The following is a 17,511-nucleotide window of genomic DNA, read 5'->3' as shown; positions in this document are numbered from 1 at the left end:
ATTCTTCAATGTAATTTTTTTATTGTGGCATGAATGTTCAGATCCGAAAGATTCAAGATAAAATTTTATTATTGACATAAAAATAATAATACTTAAAGTATACTAACCAAGTAATTATGTCTTCTCAAAATAACATAGCCAAAGAAAGCTCATCCCTACAAAATCATATAGTTTGGCCATGCTTCATTTTCGTCACACAAGAATGCTCTCATCTTGCATAACCCCGATGACAAGCCAAGCAATTGTTTCATACTTTAGTAATCTCAAAAAAAATTCAACTTTCACGCAATACATGAGCGTGAGCCATGGATATAGCACTATGGGTGGAATAGAATATAATGATGGGGGTTGTGTGGAGAAGACAAAAAAGGAGAAAGTCTCACATTGACGCGGCTAATCAACGGGCTAGGGAGATGCCCGTCAATTGATGTCAATGCAAGGAGTAGGGATTGCCATGCAACGGATGCACTAGAGCTATAAATGTATGAAAGCTCACCAAAAGAAACTAAGTGGGTGTGCATCCAACTTGCTTGCTCACGAAGACCTAGGGCATTTGAGGAAGCCCATCGTTGGAATATACAAGCCAAGTTCTATAATGAAAAATTCCCACTAGTATATGAAAATGACAAAACAAGAGACTCTCTATCATAAAGATCATGGTGCTACTTTGAAGGACAAGTGTGGAAAAAGGATAGTAGCATTGTCCCTTTTTATTTCTCTTTTTTTGGGCATTCTTTTTATTTGGCCTTTCTCTTTTTTTTCCTTTTTTGGGGACAATGCTCTATAAATGATGATCATTACACTTCTACTCATTTACAGCTCAATGAGTACAACTCGATACTAGAACAAAATATGACTCTATATGAATGCCTCCGGCAGTGTACCGGGATGGGCAATGAACAAGAGTGACATGTATGAAATAATATGCATGGTGGCTTTGCCAAAAATACGATATCAACTACATGATCATGCAAGGCAATATGACAATGATGAAGCGTGTCATAATAAACGGAACGGTGGAAAGTTGCATGGCAATATATCTCGGAATGGCTATGGAAATGCCATAATAGGTAGGTATGGTGGCTGTTTTGAGGAAGATATAAGGAGGTTTATGTGTGATAGAGCGTATCGTATCACGGGGTTTGGATGCACCGGCGAAGTTTGCACCAACTCTCAAGGTGAGAAAGGGCAATGCACGGTACCGAAGAGGCTAGGGAAGGTTGAGAGTGCGTATAATCCATGGACTCAACATTAGTCATAAAGAACTCACATACTTATTGCAAAAATCTACAAGTCATCAAAAACCAAGCACTACATGCATGCTCCTAAGGGGATAGATTGGTAGGAAAAGACCATCGTTCGTCCGCGACCGCCACTCATAAGGATGACAATCAAAGAACACCTCATGTTTCAAATTTGTTACACAACATTTACCATACGTGCATGCTACGGGACTTGCAAACTTCAACACAAGTATTTATCAAATTCACAACTACTCAACTAGCACTTTAATATCACTATCTCCATATCTCAAAATAATCATCAAGTATCAAACTTCTCTTAGAATTCAATGCAATTTTAAAGTTTTTATCTTGGATGCCTATCATATTAGGACTAAATTTATAACCAAAGCAAATTACCATGCTGTTATAAAGGACTCTCAAAATAATATAAGTGAAGCATGAGAGAACAAATATTTCTATAAAATAGAACCACCGCCGTGCTCTAAAAAATATAAGTGAAGCACTAGAGCAAAAACTATATAGCTCAAAAGATATAAGTGAAGCGTATAGAGTATTCTAATAAATCCTGATTCAAGTGTGTCTCCCTCAAAAGGTGTGTACAGCAAGGATGATTGTGGTGAACTAAAAATCAAAGACTCAAATCATACAAGATGCTCCAAGCAAAACACATATCATGTGGTGAATAAAAATATAGCTCCAAGTAAAGTTACCGATGGATGAAGACGAAAGAGGGGATGCCTTCCGGGGCATCCCCAAACTTAGGCTTTTTGGTTGTCCTTGGATTTTACCTTGGGGTGCCTTGGGCATCCCCAAGCTTAGGCTCTTGCCACTCCTTGTTCCATAATCCATCAAATCTTTACCCAAAACTTGAAAACTTCACAACACAAAACTTAACAGAAAATCTCGTGAGCTCCGTTAGCGAAAGAAAACAAAACACCACTTCAAGGTACTGTAATGAACTCATTCTTTATTTTTATTGGTGTTAAACCTACTGTATTCCAACTTCTCTATGATTCATAAACTCCATTACTAGCCATAGGTTCATCAAAATAAGCAAACAACACACGAAAAACATAATCTGTCAAAAACAGAACAGTCTGTAGTAATCTGTATCTAACGCAAACTTCTGGAACTCAGAAAAATCTAACAAAATAGGAAGACCTAGATAATTTGTTTATTGATCTACTGAAATTGGAATCAGTATTTTACCATGTTCTGGTGATTTTTAACAATTGTTTTCGTGAGCAGAAAGTTTCTGGGTTTTTTCAGCAAGATCAAATAACTATCATCCAAGAAGATCCTATAGGTTTTACTTGGCACAAACACTAATTAAAACATAAAACCACATCTAACCAGAGGCTATATCAAAGATTTATTACTAAACAGAACCAAAAAGCAAGAAACAAAAATAAAATTAGGTTGCCTCCCAACAAGTGCTTTTCTTTAAAGCCCTTTTAGTTAGGCATTACGATTTCAATGATGCTCACATGAAAGCTAATAATTGAAACACAAAGAGAGCATCATAGAACACGTGATAAACTCATCTAAGTCTAACATACTTCCTATGCATAGGCATTTTATAAGCAAACAAATTATCATAGAAAGCAAAAATTAGCATATGCAAGGAAGAAGAAAGAGACGATAGCAATCTCAACATGACGAGAGGTAATTTAGTAAGATAAAAATTTCTACAACCATATTTTCCTCTCTCATAATAATCAAATGTAGGATCATAGGAAAATTCAACAAAATAGCTATGACATAACATATTCTCAACACGATCCACATGCATGCGAAGTTGACACTCTTCCAAAATAGTGGGATTATCATTAACTAAAGTCATGACCTCTCCAATCCCACTTTTATCAAAAATACCATAAGATTGAACATTCCCCAAATATGTGGGATCTAAAGTTGACAATCTTCCAAACCCACTTTCAATATTATTGCAAACACTATTATCAATCTCATATTCATCATGGGGCTTAAATAAATTTTGAAGATCATAAGAAGAATCACCCCAATCATGATCATTGCAACAAGTAGTAGACATAGAAAAACTAGCATCCCCAAGCTTAGGGTTTTGCATATCATTAGCACAATTGACATCAAGAGAATGTATAGTAAAATCATTGCAATCATGCTTTTTATTCAAGGAGCTATTGTGAATCTCTTCATAAATTTCTTCATCACAATTTTCAGATTCACGAATTTCAAGCAAAACCCTCATAAAGATAATGTAGTGCACTCAAATCACTAGAAATTGGTTCATCATAATTGGATCTCTTAAAAAGATTAGAAAGGGGATGAGGATCCATAAACTTTTAGCAAGCGAAGATGCAAGCAAAAAGAAGGCACATGGTAACACAAGATCGAGCAGAAGGAGGGCGAAGAAAAGGCAAAGGTGAAGTGGGGGAGAGGAAAATGAGAGGAAAATGGCAAATACTGGAATGCAAGGATAAGAGTTTGTGATGGGTACTTGGTATGTCTTGACTTGTGCGTAGTCTCCCCAGCAACGGCGCCAGAAATCCTTCTTGCTACCTCTTGAGCATGCGTTGGTTTTTCCCTTGAAGAGGAAAGGGTGATGCAGCAAAGTAGCGTAAGTATTTCCCTCAGTTTTCGAGAACCAAGGTATCAATCCAGTAGGAGGCCACACGCAAGTCCCTCGTACCTACACAAACAAATAAGAACCTTTAAACAACGTGATAAAGGGGTTGTCAATCCCTTCACGGCCACTTGCACAAGTGAGATCTGATAAAGATGATAAGATAATATTTTTGGTATTTTTATGATAAAGATTAAAAGTAAAGATTGCAAAATAAACGGCGCCAGAAATAGCTAATTGACGGGAGATTAATATGATGGAAAATAGACTCGGGGGCCATAGGTTTCACTAGTGGCTTCTCTCAAGATAGCATAAGTATTGCGGTGGGTGAACAAATTACTGTCGAGCAATTGATAGAGTTGAGCATAGTTATGAGAATATCTAGGCATGATCTTGTATATATAGGCATCACGTCCGCAACAAGTAGACTGACTCCTGCCTGCATCTACTACTATTACTCCACACATCGACCGCTATCGAGCATGCATCTAGAGTATTAAGTTCATAAGAACAGAGTAATGCATTAGGCAAGATGAAATGATGTAGAGGGGTAAACTCAAGCAATATGATATAAACCCCATCTTTTTATCCTCGACGGCAACAATACAATACGTGTCGTTTCCCCTACTGTCACTGGGATCGAGCACCGCATGATTGAACCCAAAGCTAATCACTTCTCCCATTGCAAGAAAGATCAATCTAGTAGGCCAAACCAAACTGATAATTCGAAGAGACTTGCAAAGATAACCAATCATACATAAAAGAATTCAGAGAAGATTCAAATATTGTTCATAGATAATCTTGATCATAAACCCACAATTCATCGGATCTCGACAAACACACCGCAAAAAGAATTACATCGAATAGATCTCCAAGAAGATCGAGGAGAACTTTGTATTGAGATCCAAAGAGAGAGAAGAAGTCATCTAGCTAATAACTATGGACCCGAAGGTCTGAGGTAAACTACTCACACATCATCGGAGAGGCTATGGTGTTGATGTAGAAGCCCTCCGTGATCGATGCCCCCTCCGGCCGAGCGCCGGAAAAGGCCCCAAGATGGGATCTCATGGGTACAAAAGGTTGCGGTGGTGGAAATAGGGTTCTGTGGTGCTCCTCGATGGTTTCGGGGTACATAGGTATATATAGGAGGAATAAGTAGGTCGGTGGAGCCACGAGGGGCCCACGAGGGTGGGGGGCGCCTCCCTACCTCGTGGCCTCCTCGTTCCTTTGTTGACGTCCACTCCAAGTCCTTTGGATCACATTTGTTCCAAAAATCACGCTCCCGAAGGTTTCATTCCGTTTGGACTCCGTTTGATATTCCTTTTCTGCGAAACACTAAAATAGGCAAAAAAAACAACAATTTGCACTGGGCTTGGGTTAATAGGTTAGTCCCAAAAATAATATAAAAGAGTATAAATAAGCCCATTAAACAGCCAAAACAGAATATATAATAGCATGGAGAAATCAAAAATTATAGATACGTTGGAGACGTATCTCAAATCTTCTCCACATTTAGACCGGAGGAGTTGGAAACACGGCAAGCCCTGTGCCTACATCATACTGCTTACAAGCCCACCTCACGCAGTCAAGCTATCACCATATTTCTCGGCCTCCGTGCGACACCTAGCTCTAGTTGATCTAACTAGAACTAACTATTGGTTGGCTCTATGTGATGTGGCAACTTCATATAACCGGATGCTGGCTATACTACTACGGCACTAACACTCCAAGAAGTGAGTCGAAAACCATTTATAAATGGAGTTTATGACATGCATATGCAAATGTACCATTCATTACATACAACAAGTCATCAACACACAACGACAACGAAGATACATGTTGGATTATAGATTAGTTCCAACAAAACATTCTAGTAAATACTAAAGTTTTCATCACACAACAAATAACAAGCAATGAAATGAACTTCAGCTCAACCAATCCTCGGCGTTGGAAATGCTTGCTTTGAACCAGAAGAGTTTGTCTCGGAAGGGCCAGCTACTGTCAATCTCGAGACCAACGCGGGACTGATCATCCAGGCTGAAGCGGCCTATTTCATGACCCATATTGTGATAGCCACGGTAGGGAAGCATAGCAATGTCCGAGGTATAGATACAGTTGCTTCTCATAAATGGTACTAACGTTGTGTGAACAGCAGCTGGATCGCCTTTCACCATCACTGGATAGTTTGTCCAAGGAAGAGCGAGTTTCCTCCAAGAGTATCAATACTAAACCAGGGAGAAGGTGTTGGCGCTAGCACAGTAGTATCCATCCCGAATACCCTGCAATGGATGTTGGAATAGGTCCAGAGAGTGCGACCATGGGAGACAACACCTGCTTCCTTAGTAACATCAGTGGTGACCTGTATACAGACAAGAAGAGGTGATCCATCGGAATAAGTTGCCAGACGCCATTGAGTATATGGGCCCTCATGCTCGTGATCATCATCGTCGTCATCCCCCCCTTGGTTATTTTTTTTCAAGTATAGGTGGTGGAATGTTCACAGGACCTTGGAAACACAAGAAGGTTAATTAGTAAAGGGAAACTAGCTAACCCGCATGCATGTGGATGAAACAATTATAATTACGGTGGAAGACAAACGTACCAAAAGCATAAGGATCCCATGCAAAAATAGTGCCATGAGTGGTGGCAGAAAACACAAGACCCTCGTATTGAATTGCATCACAGTACACATCCGTGTATAGAAACTGATTTTTGAACAATATCCATCCAGTCGAAGGATGAAGGATGGCAACAAGCTTGTCGAAGATAGCAAAAACTTCATAGTCCGTGTAATCCCAAGAGCGGTCGGGAACTCGACAAATTGCTATCTTCTATAGACGACAGTCACCATGATTTTAGTTGAACATACGTAGAATACCGGTGTGCTCAACCTCTGGGCAGTCTGAGATTTTTGGAAGTGGAACCCGGTGACGAGTGTACACATTCACAAGTTCCCACTCGCAGTTGTACCCAATATAAACAACCCAATCTCCATTTGCGCCTGCCCAAGCCTTACCCTCAAGCGATGGCATCTTAACATCACACGTATCCTTATCAAGCGGCACCAACTTGGACAAGACGAGGCTTGCGTCGTCCACGCGCCAGTGACCAGGGTCACAGTGAAGAAGATAGGGGAGATCAAACTGCTCCTGGACCCTTGGGTTCTTTGTAATGATGTTATTAGTTGAGTCGAGAATGGTCTTGAATGAACCTGCCATGTTAGACGAGGTGATGACGCCGCACCGATCAATGAGTTCCTCCACCACGACATCATTCAGATTGGGGCAAGAATGACGGGGTCATTTCCGGCCTGTTCCCTCCATGGAGAAGACGATCGAACAATGGCAGAGGGAAGGGTGAAGGCAAATGGAGGAGGGATGAAGAGCGTGCGACAGCAGTTCCAAATCGAGAGGGAAAGCCGCAGATGCGGTGGACGGTTGCCACAGTACACAAAGAGGCGCCTCGGCCTACATAGACGTCCCTTCGGAAATTGTATAGAAGGACTCGCTGTCGTCTCACTGACATGTTGGAACGGGACCACATGTCAAGGGAAGAAGCAAAAGCTTAGACTCAACCGATACTAACCGATAATTGTTGAAGGAAGAAAGGTGGGATGCCTACCGGGGCATCCCCAAGCTTAGGTGCTTGAGATGTCTTGAAATATTATCTTGGGGTGCCTTGGCCATCCCCAGCTTTTGTTCTCCTTAATTCCTTTTATTTCACGGTTTTCCTAAATCTTAAAAGCATCATCCACAAAAAAACTCAACAAGAACTCGTGAGATAAGTTAGTATAAACCAATGCAAAAACCTAATCATACTCTATTGTAGAAATCACTAAAAAAAATCAACATTGCATACTAAATTCCTCTGCATATTTAATACTCCTATTCTCAAATAGATTCATTAAACAAGCAAGCATATGCAAACAATGCAAACATAACAGCAATCTGCCAAAACAGTACAGTCTGTAAAGAATGCAAGAGTATCAATACTTATTCAACTCCAAACATTATGAAATTCTACCACACTATAGAAAATTTACCAGAGCTTATTATGCAAAAGGTTTCAACATTTTATCACATCCTGACTTTCCTCGGGAATTTTTGCAACATCGATAAACTTTCTGTTTTCAAACAACAACATGTATACTTGCAAGATAAGCATGGCAAAGGCTATACTTAACATTTTTATTGAAATAAAATATACAAAACATTATTCTAAATAACAGCAAGCAAATCCTAACAAAATAAAATGACGCTCCAAGTAAAACTCATATCATGTGACGAATGAAAACATAGCTCCAAGTGAGGTTACCGATAATGTTGGAGATGAAAGAGGGGATGCCTTCCAGGGCATCCCCGAGCTTAGTTGCTTGGATCATCCTTGAATATTACCTTGGGGTGCCTTGGGCATCTCCAAGCTTAGGGTCTTGTCACTCCTTATTCTCCTCATATCGATATCTCACCCAAAATTTGAAAACTTCAATCACACAAAACTTAACGGAACTCCGTGGGTTAGTATGATGAAGAGCAAACCATTTCACTTTGTTACTGTCAAAGACAAGAGTCATAATTGTTTCCACACAATACCTACTGTATCATATCATTTCCACAATTTATATTGAGCAATATAAACCATAGAAACTATAAAACAAGCAAACTATGCATTGAAAACAGAATCTGTCAAAAACAGAATAGTCTGTAATGATCTGGATAACTACCATACTTCTGCTACTCCAAAAATTATGAACAAATATGGACCACGTGAGCAATTTGTATATTAAACTGCTGCAAAAATAATGAACTCAAAATCACTCTTTTGTTAAAAATGGGACTTATTTTCGTGAGTGCAAAAGTTTCTGTTTTTCAGCAGGGGCAAATCAACTATCACCCAACATGATCCCAAAGGCTTTACTTGGCACTTTATTGAAACAAAAGCAATAAAACATGATTACTACAGTAGCATAATCATGTGAACACACAAAAACAGTAGGTAAAAGTGTTGGGTTGTCTCCCAACAAGCGCTTTTCTTTAATGCCTTTTAAGCTAGGCATGATGATTTCAATGATGCTCGCATAAAAGATAAGAATTGAAACATAAACAGAGCATCATGAATCACATGGCAATCACATTTAGGTCTAAACCACTTCCTATGCATATGGATTTTGTGAGCAAACAACTTATGGGAACAAGAATCAACTAGCATAGGAAGGCAAAACAAGCATAACTTCAAAACTTTCAACATATAGAGAGGAAACTTGATATTATTGCAATCCCTACAAGCATAAGTTCCTCCCTCATAATAATTTTCAGTAGAATCATGAAGAAATTCAACAATATAACCATCCCATAAAGCATTATTTTCATGACACAAAAGCATACAAAACTTATTACTCTCCACATAAGCAAATTTCTTCTCATCAATAGTAGTGGGAGCAAACTCAACAAAATAACTATCATGAGAGTGAAAATTAAAATCATGATGACAAGTTTCATGGTTATCATTATTCTTTATAGCATACATGTCATCACCGTAATTATCATAGATAGCAACTTTGTTGTCATAATCAATTGCAACCTCTTCCAAAATAGTGGATTCATCATTAAATAAAGTCATGACCTCTCCGAATCCACTTTCATCAATATAATCATCATAAATAGGAGGTGTGCAATCATCATAATAAATTTTCTCATCAAAACTTGGGGGACTAAAAATATCATCTTCATCAAATATAGCATCCCCAAGCTTATGGCTTTGCATATCATTAGCATCATGGATATTCAAAGAATTTATACTAGCAATATTGCAATCATCCTCATCATTCAAATATTTTGTGCCAAACATTTTATTGACTTCTTCTTCTAACAATTGAGCACAATTTTCCGAACCATCATTTTCAAGAAAGATATTATAAAGATGATCAATAATATGATGCAACCTCAATTCCATTTTTTATATAGTTTTGTTTTAAAAACCAAACTAGTGATAAACAAGAAACTAAAAGATTCAATTGCAAGATCTAAAGATATACCTTCAAGCACTCACCTCCCCGGCAACGGCGCCAGAAAAGAGCTTGATGTCTACTATGCAACTTTATTCGTGTAGACACGTGTTGGGCCTCCAAGCACAGAGTTTTATGGGACAATAGCAATTTTCCCTCAAGTGTATGACCTAAGGTTTATCAATCTGCGGGAGGCGTAGGATGAAGATGGTCTCTCTCAAACGATCCTGCAATCAAATACAAGAAATATCTTGTGTCCCCAACACACCCAATACAATGGCAAATTGTATAGGTGCACTAGTTCGGCGAAGTGATGGTGATAAAAGTGTAATATTGATGGTAGAAATATATTTTTATAATCTGAATAAATAAAAACAGCAAGGTAGCAATTAGTAAATGGGCACAAAAACGGTATTGCAATGCTTAAAAGTGAGGCCTAGGGTCCGTACTTTCACTAGTGCAACCTTTCAACAATGCTAACATAGTTGGATCATATGATTATCCCTCAAAGTGCAATAAAGAATCACTCCTGAGTTCCTATTAGCGGAGAACAAAAGATAGATATTGTTTGTAGGGTACGAGACCACCTCAAGCTATTCTTTCCATTCGATCTATTCAAGAGTTCGTACTAAAATAACACAAAGCTATTTTTTCCGTTCGATCTATCCTAGAGTTCGTACTAGAATAACACAAAGCAAATTCATATTCATAATACTGAATCCATCACAAAGAACTATAAAGAGACCCCAAAGTTTCCGTCGGAGAAAAACGTGCATCAATCCCTATGCATAGATTACCCCAATATCACCGCGGGAATCCGCGATATGATTGCCATAACATATATCAAGTGAATCAATAAGATACCCCAATTGTCACCTCAAGTATTCATATTGCAAGATATATAGCATGTGTTCTCATCTCTGAATATTCAATCTGACAAGACAAAATTTCAAAGGGTAAAGATTCAATTCATCATAACAAGAGTATAGAGGGTAGAAACATCATATCATCCGACTATGTTAACAAAGCCCATGATATAGATCACGAGAGAGAGATTAAACACAAAGCTACTGGTACAAACCCTCAGCCCCGAGGGTGGACTACTCCCTCCTCATCGTGGTGGCCAACGGGATGATGAAGATGGACACCGGTGATGATTCCCCCCTCCGGCAGGGTGTCAGAACGGGTCTAGATTGTTTTTCGGTGGCTACAGAGCCTTGCGGCGGCGGAACTTCTTATCTAGGTTAACCCCGAAGGGTTTCGGAATATTTGGGAATTTATAGTGCAAAGAGGGGGTACGGGAGGCCACCGAGGTGGGCACAACCCACCTGGGCACGCCAGGGGGGCCTGGCGCGCCCTGGTGGGTTGTGCCCCCCTCGGGGCACCCCCTAGGTGCTTCTTTGGCCCATTGGGTTCCTTCTGGTCTATAAAAAATCTCCGTGGAGTTTCGTTGCGTTTGGTATTGATTTCCTGTGATGTAAAAAACAAGCAAAAAACAACAACTGGCACTAGGCACTGGGTCAATAGGTTAGTCCCCAAAAATGATATAAAGTTGCTATAAAATGATTGTAAAACATCCAAGAATGATAAAATAACAACATGAATACTTCATCAATTATAGATACGTTGGAGACGTATCAGCATCTCCAAGCTTAATTCCTACTCGTCCTCGAGTAGGTAATGATTAAAGAAACAATTTATGAAGTGTGAATGCTAGCAAAGTGCATAAGTTTGATCAATGATAGTTTCAATCACTTTTCCTAGCATCATAACAGCAATTATTTCTTATAAAACTTCTCATGTTATAGTAGCAACCAATTCACATGTTAAGGTTCAAACAATGAACTCTCTTGAAACTCAACAACCTATGTTCTTAGTCACCAAGCAATTGCAATTCAACTTATTCAACAGGGTTTAAGTAAGAGCTCCACATACTCAACCATCATATGGTATTCTATGATTGCTAACACTCACCGCATACACATGAGCAAAATGTTTCAACCGGACACATAGAAAGATAGGGGCTTATTGTTTTGCCTCCCAACGTATTCACCTAAAGGGTGATGTCAACCATAATAACTCATGCTACCCATATTCAACTGGACATATGTGCCTAGATCTTTCCTCACAACATGATGCTTGCCAAAAGAGAAAAATAAAAAGGAATAGAGAGAAAAACTTTGACTCTTTGCATAAAAGTAAATACTGAAAAGTAAAAGATAGGCCATTCGCAGAGGGAAGCAGAGGTTGCCATGCGCTTATTTGTTTGTATGCTCAACCCCTTAGTGAAAAAGAACGTCACGTTATATTGCCCCTTATGATAGCAACCTTTATTATGCAGTCTGTCGCTTTTATTGCTTTGCCATCATAAGTTTGTACAACTCTCAATTTTCTCTTACAGTAAATGATCTAACACTTTTAGAAGCAATTTTTATTGCCTTATTGCACCGATGACAACTTACTTGAAGGATCTTGCTCAATCCTTAGGTAGGTATGGTGGACTCTTGAAAATAAGATTTGGGTTTAAGGGTTTTTGGATGCACAAGTAGTATCTCTACTTGGTGCGGAATTTTTGGCTAGCAAAGATGGGGGGCAAGCACCACATGTTGAAGGATCTATGACAATATGACTTCTATGTGAATATGAGCAAACATAAATCATTACGTTGTCTTCCTTGTCCAACGTCAACAATTTTGGCATATAATATTTTGATGGGGGCTCACAATCACAAAAGATTTCCATGATAGTGTATTTGCATGTGAAAGTTCTCTTCCTTATACTAATTATTCGTGAATTGCTTGTATGGCCAATATTGTGATTGTCAAGCCTCAAAAGGTTTCACTTTCTAAACCCAAATGTGAAGCTACCGCTAGGCATGATATAATTTCATCTTCGTGACATTCAATTTATTTAACAATTTACTCATAGGATATAAGTGAAGCACAAGAGCAATTCCAAAGAAAAGAGCTTCGTTGATGGGATGTGAATGCCGCTTACTTAGCCTCCTTGGCAACTATTTGAGGACTCTATTTTATTTAAAATCTTTCAAATCTAAGTACTTTATTAAAACAGCAAGCAAAACAAAATAAAATGATGTTCCAAGGATAGCACACATCAAGTGAAGAAGCAAAAGCTTAGGCTCAACCGATACTAACCGATAATTGTTGAAGGAAGAAAGGTGGGATGCCTACCGGGTCAACCCCAAGCTTAGGTGCTTGAGACTTCTTGAAATATTATCTTGGGGTGCCTTAGGAATCCCCAAGCTTGAGCTTTTGTTCTCCTTAATTCCTTTTATTCCACGGTTTTCCTAAATCTTAAAAGCTTCATCCACAAAAAACTCAACAAGAACTCGTGAGATAAGTTAGTATAAACCAATGCAAAAACCTTATCCTACTCTACTGTAGCAAATCACTAAAATTATTCAACATTGCATACTAAATGCCTCTGCATATTTAATACTCCTATCCTCAAATAGATTCATTAAACAAGCAAGCATATGCAAACAATGCAAACATAACAGCAATCTGCCAAAACAGTACAGTCTGTAAAGAATGCAAGAGTATCAATACTTATTCAACTCCAAACATTATGAAATTCTAGCAAACTGTAGAAAATTTATCAGATCTTATTATGCAAAAGTTTTCAACATTTTGTCACATTCTGACTTTCCTCGGGAATTTTTGTAACATCGATAAACTTTCTGTTTTCAAACAGCAACATGTATACTTGCAAGATAAGCATGGCAAAGGCTATACTTGACATTTTTATTGAAATAAAAGATGCACAACATTATTCTAAATAACAGCAAGCAAATCCTAACAAATAAAATGACGCTCCAAGTAAAACACATATCATGTGACGAATGAAAACATAGCTCCAAGTGAGGTTACCGATAATGTCGGAGACGAAAGAGGGGATGCCTTCAAGGGCATCCCCAAGCTTAGTTGCTTGGATCATCCTTGAATATTACCTTGGGTGCCTTGGGCATCCCCAAGCTTAGGGTCTTGTCACTCCTTATTCTCCTCATATTGATGTCTCACCCAAAACTTGAAAACTTCAATCACACAAAACTTAACGGAACTCCGTGAGATAGGTTAGTATGATAAAGAGCAAAACATTTCACTTTGGTACTGTCAAAGACAAGATTCATAATTTTTTACACACAATTCCTACTGTATAATATCATTTCCACAATTTATATTGAGCAATATAAACCATAGAAACTAGAAAACAAGCAAACTATGCATTGAAAACAGAATCTGTCTAAAACAGACCAGTCTGTAATGATCTGGACAACTACCATACTTCTGGTACTCCAAAAATTATGACAAAAATGGACCACGTGAGAAATTTGTATATTAAACTTCTGCAAAAAATAATCAACTCAAAATCACTCTTCTATTAAAAATAGGACTTATTTTCGTGAGTGCAAAAGTTTCTGTTTTTCAGCAGGGGCAAATCAACTATCACCCAAGATGATCCCAAAGGCTTTACTTGGCACTTTATTGAAACAAAAGAAATAAAACATGATTAATACAGTAGCATAATCATGTGAACACACAAAAACAGTAGGTAAAAGTGTTGGGTTGTCTCCCAACAAGCGCTTTTCTTTAATGCCTTTTAAGCTAGGCATGATGATTTCAATGATGCTCGCATAAAAGATAAGAAGTGAAACATAAAGAGAACATCATGAATCACATGGCAAGCACATTTAAGTCTAACCCACTTCCTATGCATAGGGATTTTTTGAGCAAACAACTTATGGGAACAAGAATCAACTAGCATAGGAAGGCAAAACAAGCATAACTTCAAAACTTTCAACATATAGAGAGGAAACTTGATATTATTGCAATTCCTGCAAGCATAAGTTCCTCCCTCATAATAATTTTCAGTAGCATCATTGAGAAATTCAACAATATAAACATCACATAAAGCATTCTTTTCATGACACAAAAGCATAGAGAACTTATTACTCTCCACATAAGAAAATTTCTTCTCATCAATAGTAGTGGGAGCAAACTCAACAAAATAACTATCATGAGAGTGAAAATTAAAATCATGATGACAAGTTTCATGGTTATCATTATTCTTTATAGCATACATGTCATCACCATAATCATCACAGATAGCAACTTTGTTGTCATAATCAATTGCAACCTCTTCCAAAATAGTGGATTCATCATTAAATAGAGTCATGACCTCTCCGAATCCACTTTCATCATAAATATGAGGTGTGCAATCATCATAATAAATTTTCTCATCAAAACTTGGGGGACTAAAATATCATCTTCATCAAATATAGCATCCCCAAGCTTATGGCTTTGCATATCACTAGCATCATGGATATTCAAAGAATTCATACTAGCAATATTGCAATCATGCTCATCATTCAAATATTTTGTGCCAAACATTTTATTGACTTCTTCTTCTAACAACTGAGCACAATTTTCCGAACCATCATTTTCAAGAAAGACATATAAAGATGATTAATAATATGATGCAACCTCAATTCCATCTTTTTATGTAGTTTTCTTTTATAAACAAACTAGTGATAAACAAGAAAGTAAAAGATTCAATTGCAAGATCTAAAGATATACCTTCAAGCACTCACCTCCCCGGCAACGGTGCCAGAAAAGAGCTTGATGTCTACTATGCAACTTTATTCTTGTAGACACGTGTTGGGCCTCCAAGCGCAGAGTTTTGTACGACAGTAGCAATTGTCCCTCAAGTGGATGACCTAAGGTTTATCAATCCGTGGGAGGCGTAGGATGAAGATGGTCTCTCTCAAACGATCCTGCAACCAAATACAAGAAATCTCTTGTGTCCCCAACACACCCAATACAATGGCAAATTGTTTAGGTGCACTAGTTCGGCGAAGAGATGGTGATCAATGTGTAATATTGATGGTAGAAATATATTCTTATAATCAGAATAAATAAAAACAACAAGGTAGCAATTAGTAAACGGCCACAAACAATGCTTAAAAATGAGGCCTAGGGTCCTTACTTTCACTAGTGCAACCTTTCAACAATGCTAACATAGTTGGATCATATGATTATCCCTCAAAATGTAATAAAGAATCACTCCCGAGTTACTATTAGCGAAGAACAAAAGATAGATATTGTTTGTAGGGTACGAGACCACCTCAAAGCTATTCTTCCCGTTCGATCTATTCAAGAGTTCGTACTAGATTAACACAAAGCTATTTTTTCTGTTCGATCTATCCTAGAGTTCGTACTAGAATAACAACAAAGCAAATTCATATTCATAATACTCAATCCATCACAAAGAACTATAAAGAGACCCCGAAGTTTCTGTCGGAGAAAAACGTGCATCAAACCCTATGCGTAGATTACCCCAATATCACCGCGGGAATCCACGAGTTGAATGCCATAACATATATCAATTAATCAATAAGATACCCGAATTGTCACCTCAAGTATTCATATTGCAAGATATATATCATGTGTTCTCATCTCTGAATATTCAATCCGACAAGAAAAAACTTCAAAGGGTAAAGATTCAATTCTTCATAACAATAGTATAGAGGGTAGAAACATCATATGATCCGACTATATCAACAATGCCCATGATATAGATCACGAGAGAGAGATTAAACACATAGCTACTGGTACAAACCCTCACCCCGAGGGTGGACTACTCCCTCCTCATCGTGGTGGCCGCCGGGAGGATGTAGATGGCTACCGGTGATGATTCCCCCCTCCGGCAGGGTGCCGGAACGGCTCTAGATTGGTTTTCGGTGCCTACAGAGCCTTGCGGAGGCAGAACTTCTGATCTAGGTTAACCCCGAAGGGTTTCGGAATATTTGGGAATTTATAGTGCAAAGAGGGGGTACGGGAAGCCACCTGTAATATCCCAAATTTTCAATTTGGAATGTTATACATTAGATCATCATGCATAACATATTTTATTGCATTTTGTTTTGCGATCCTAGAAATTCTACGCAACTCAAGGACCCACGGAGAGAGTTGGGGATTTCGTTATTTTCAGATTTGGGTTTTCTCAAATTTGGAAAATAGGATCATTTGTTTTAATTATTTTCTCTTCAAAAATATTTCATATCAAATATATGAGAGGGGATAATATGACTTCTCCAAAAATAATAAAATATTGGAGGAAAAATATTAAAAACAAATATTTGATTTTATTTGGATTTTATTTGATTTTCTTTGAATTAGGAAAAATACGCGTTTTTCAAAATTGCATTTTAGGCCCAACGAAATGTTCATCTTGTCCGGATTATTTTTAGAGGACGGGGAAAATTTATTTCGGGACTTTTGAAGTCCGTTTAATATTTCTTTTCTTTCTTTTTCTGCACGTCCGTTTAAAAAAACGAACCGACCTACCGGGTCGTGTCCGGCTCGGACTCTGGCCCGGCCGGCCTTTATAAGCCGGGAGGCCGAGCACCGCAGCCCAGCCCGAGTCGCCCGCCCGCCCCGTGAAACCCTATCCGCCGCCCCGCGCCGCCGCCGGTTTTCTTCGGAAAACCGTGCTTTTTTGGAAACCGTGGTTTGTTTTTTTATAGATCGGTTTAGTTTTTTCCGGTTTATTTATTTTGCGGACATTCGTCCGTACTTTCGTTTTAACGAACGGTTTTCATCGTTTAACCACAGACAGCGAACGATCGTTCGTTAACCTGT

This window comes from Triticum aestivum, chromosome 2D (assembly GCF_018294505.1).
Source record: "Triticum aestivum cultivar Chinese Spring chromosome 2D, IWGSC CS RefSeq v2.1, whole genome shotgun sequence".
Classification (NCBI taxonomy): Eukaryota; Viridiplantae; Streptophyta; class Magnoliopsida; order Poales; family Poaceae; genus Triticum; species Triticum aestivum.
The sequence above is the reverse complement of the archived record's forward strand: the minus strand, read 5'-3'. Positions refer to the sequence as shown.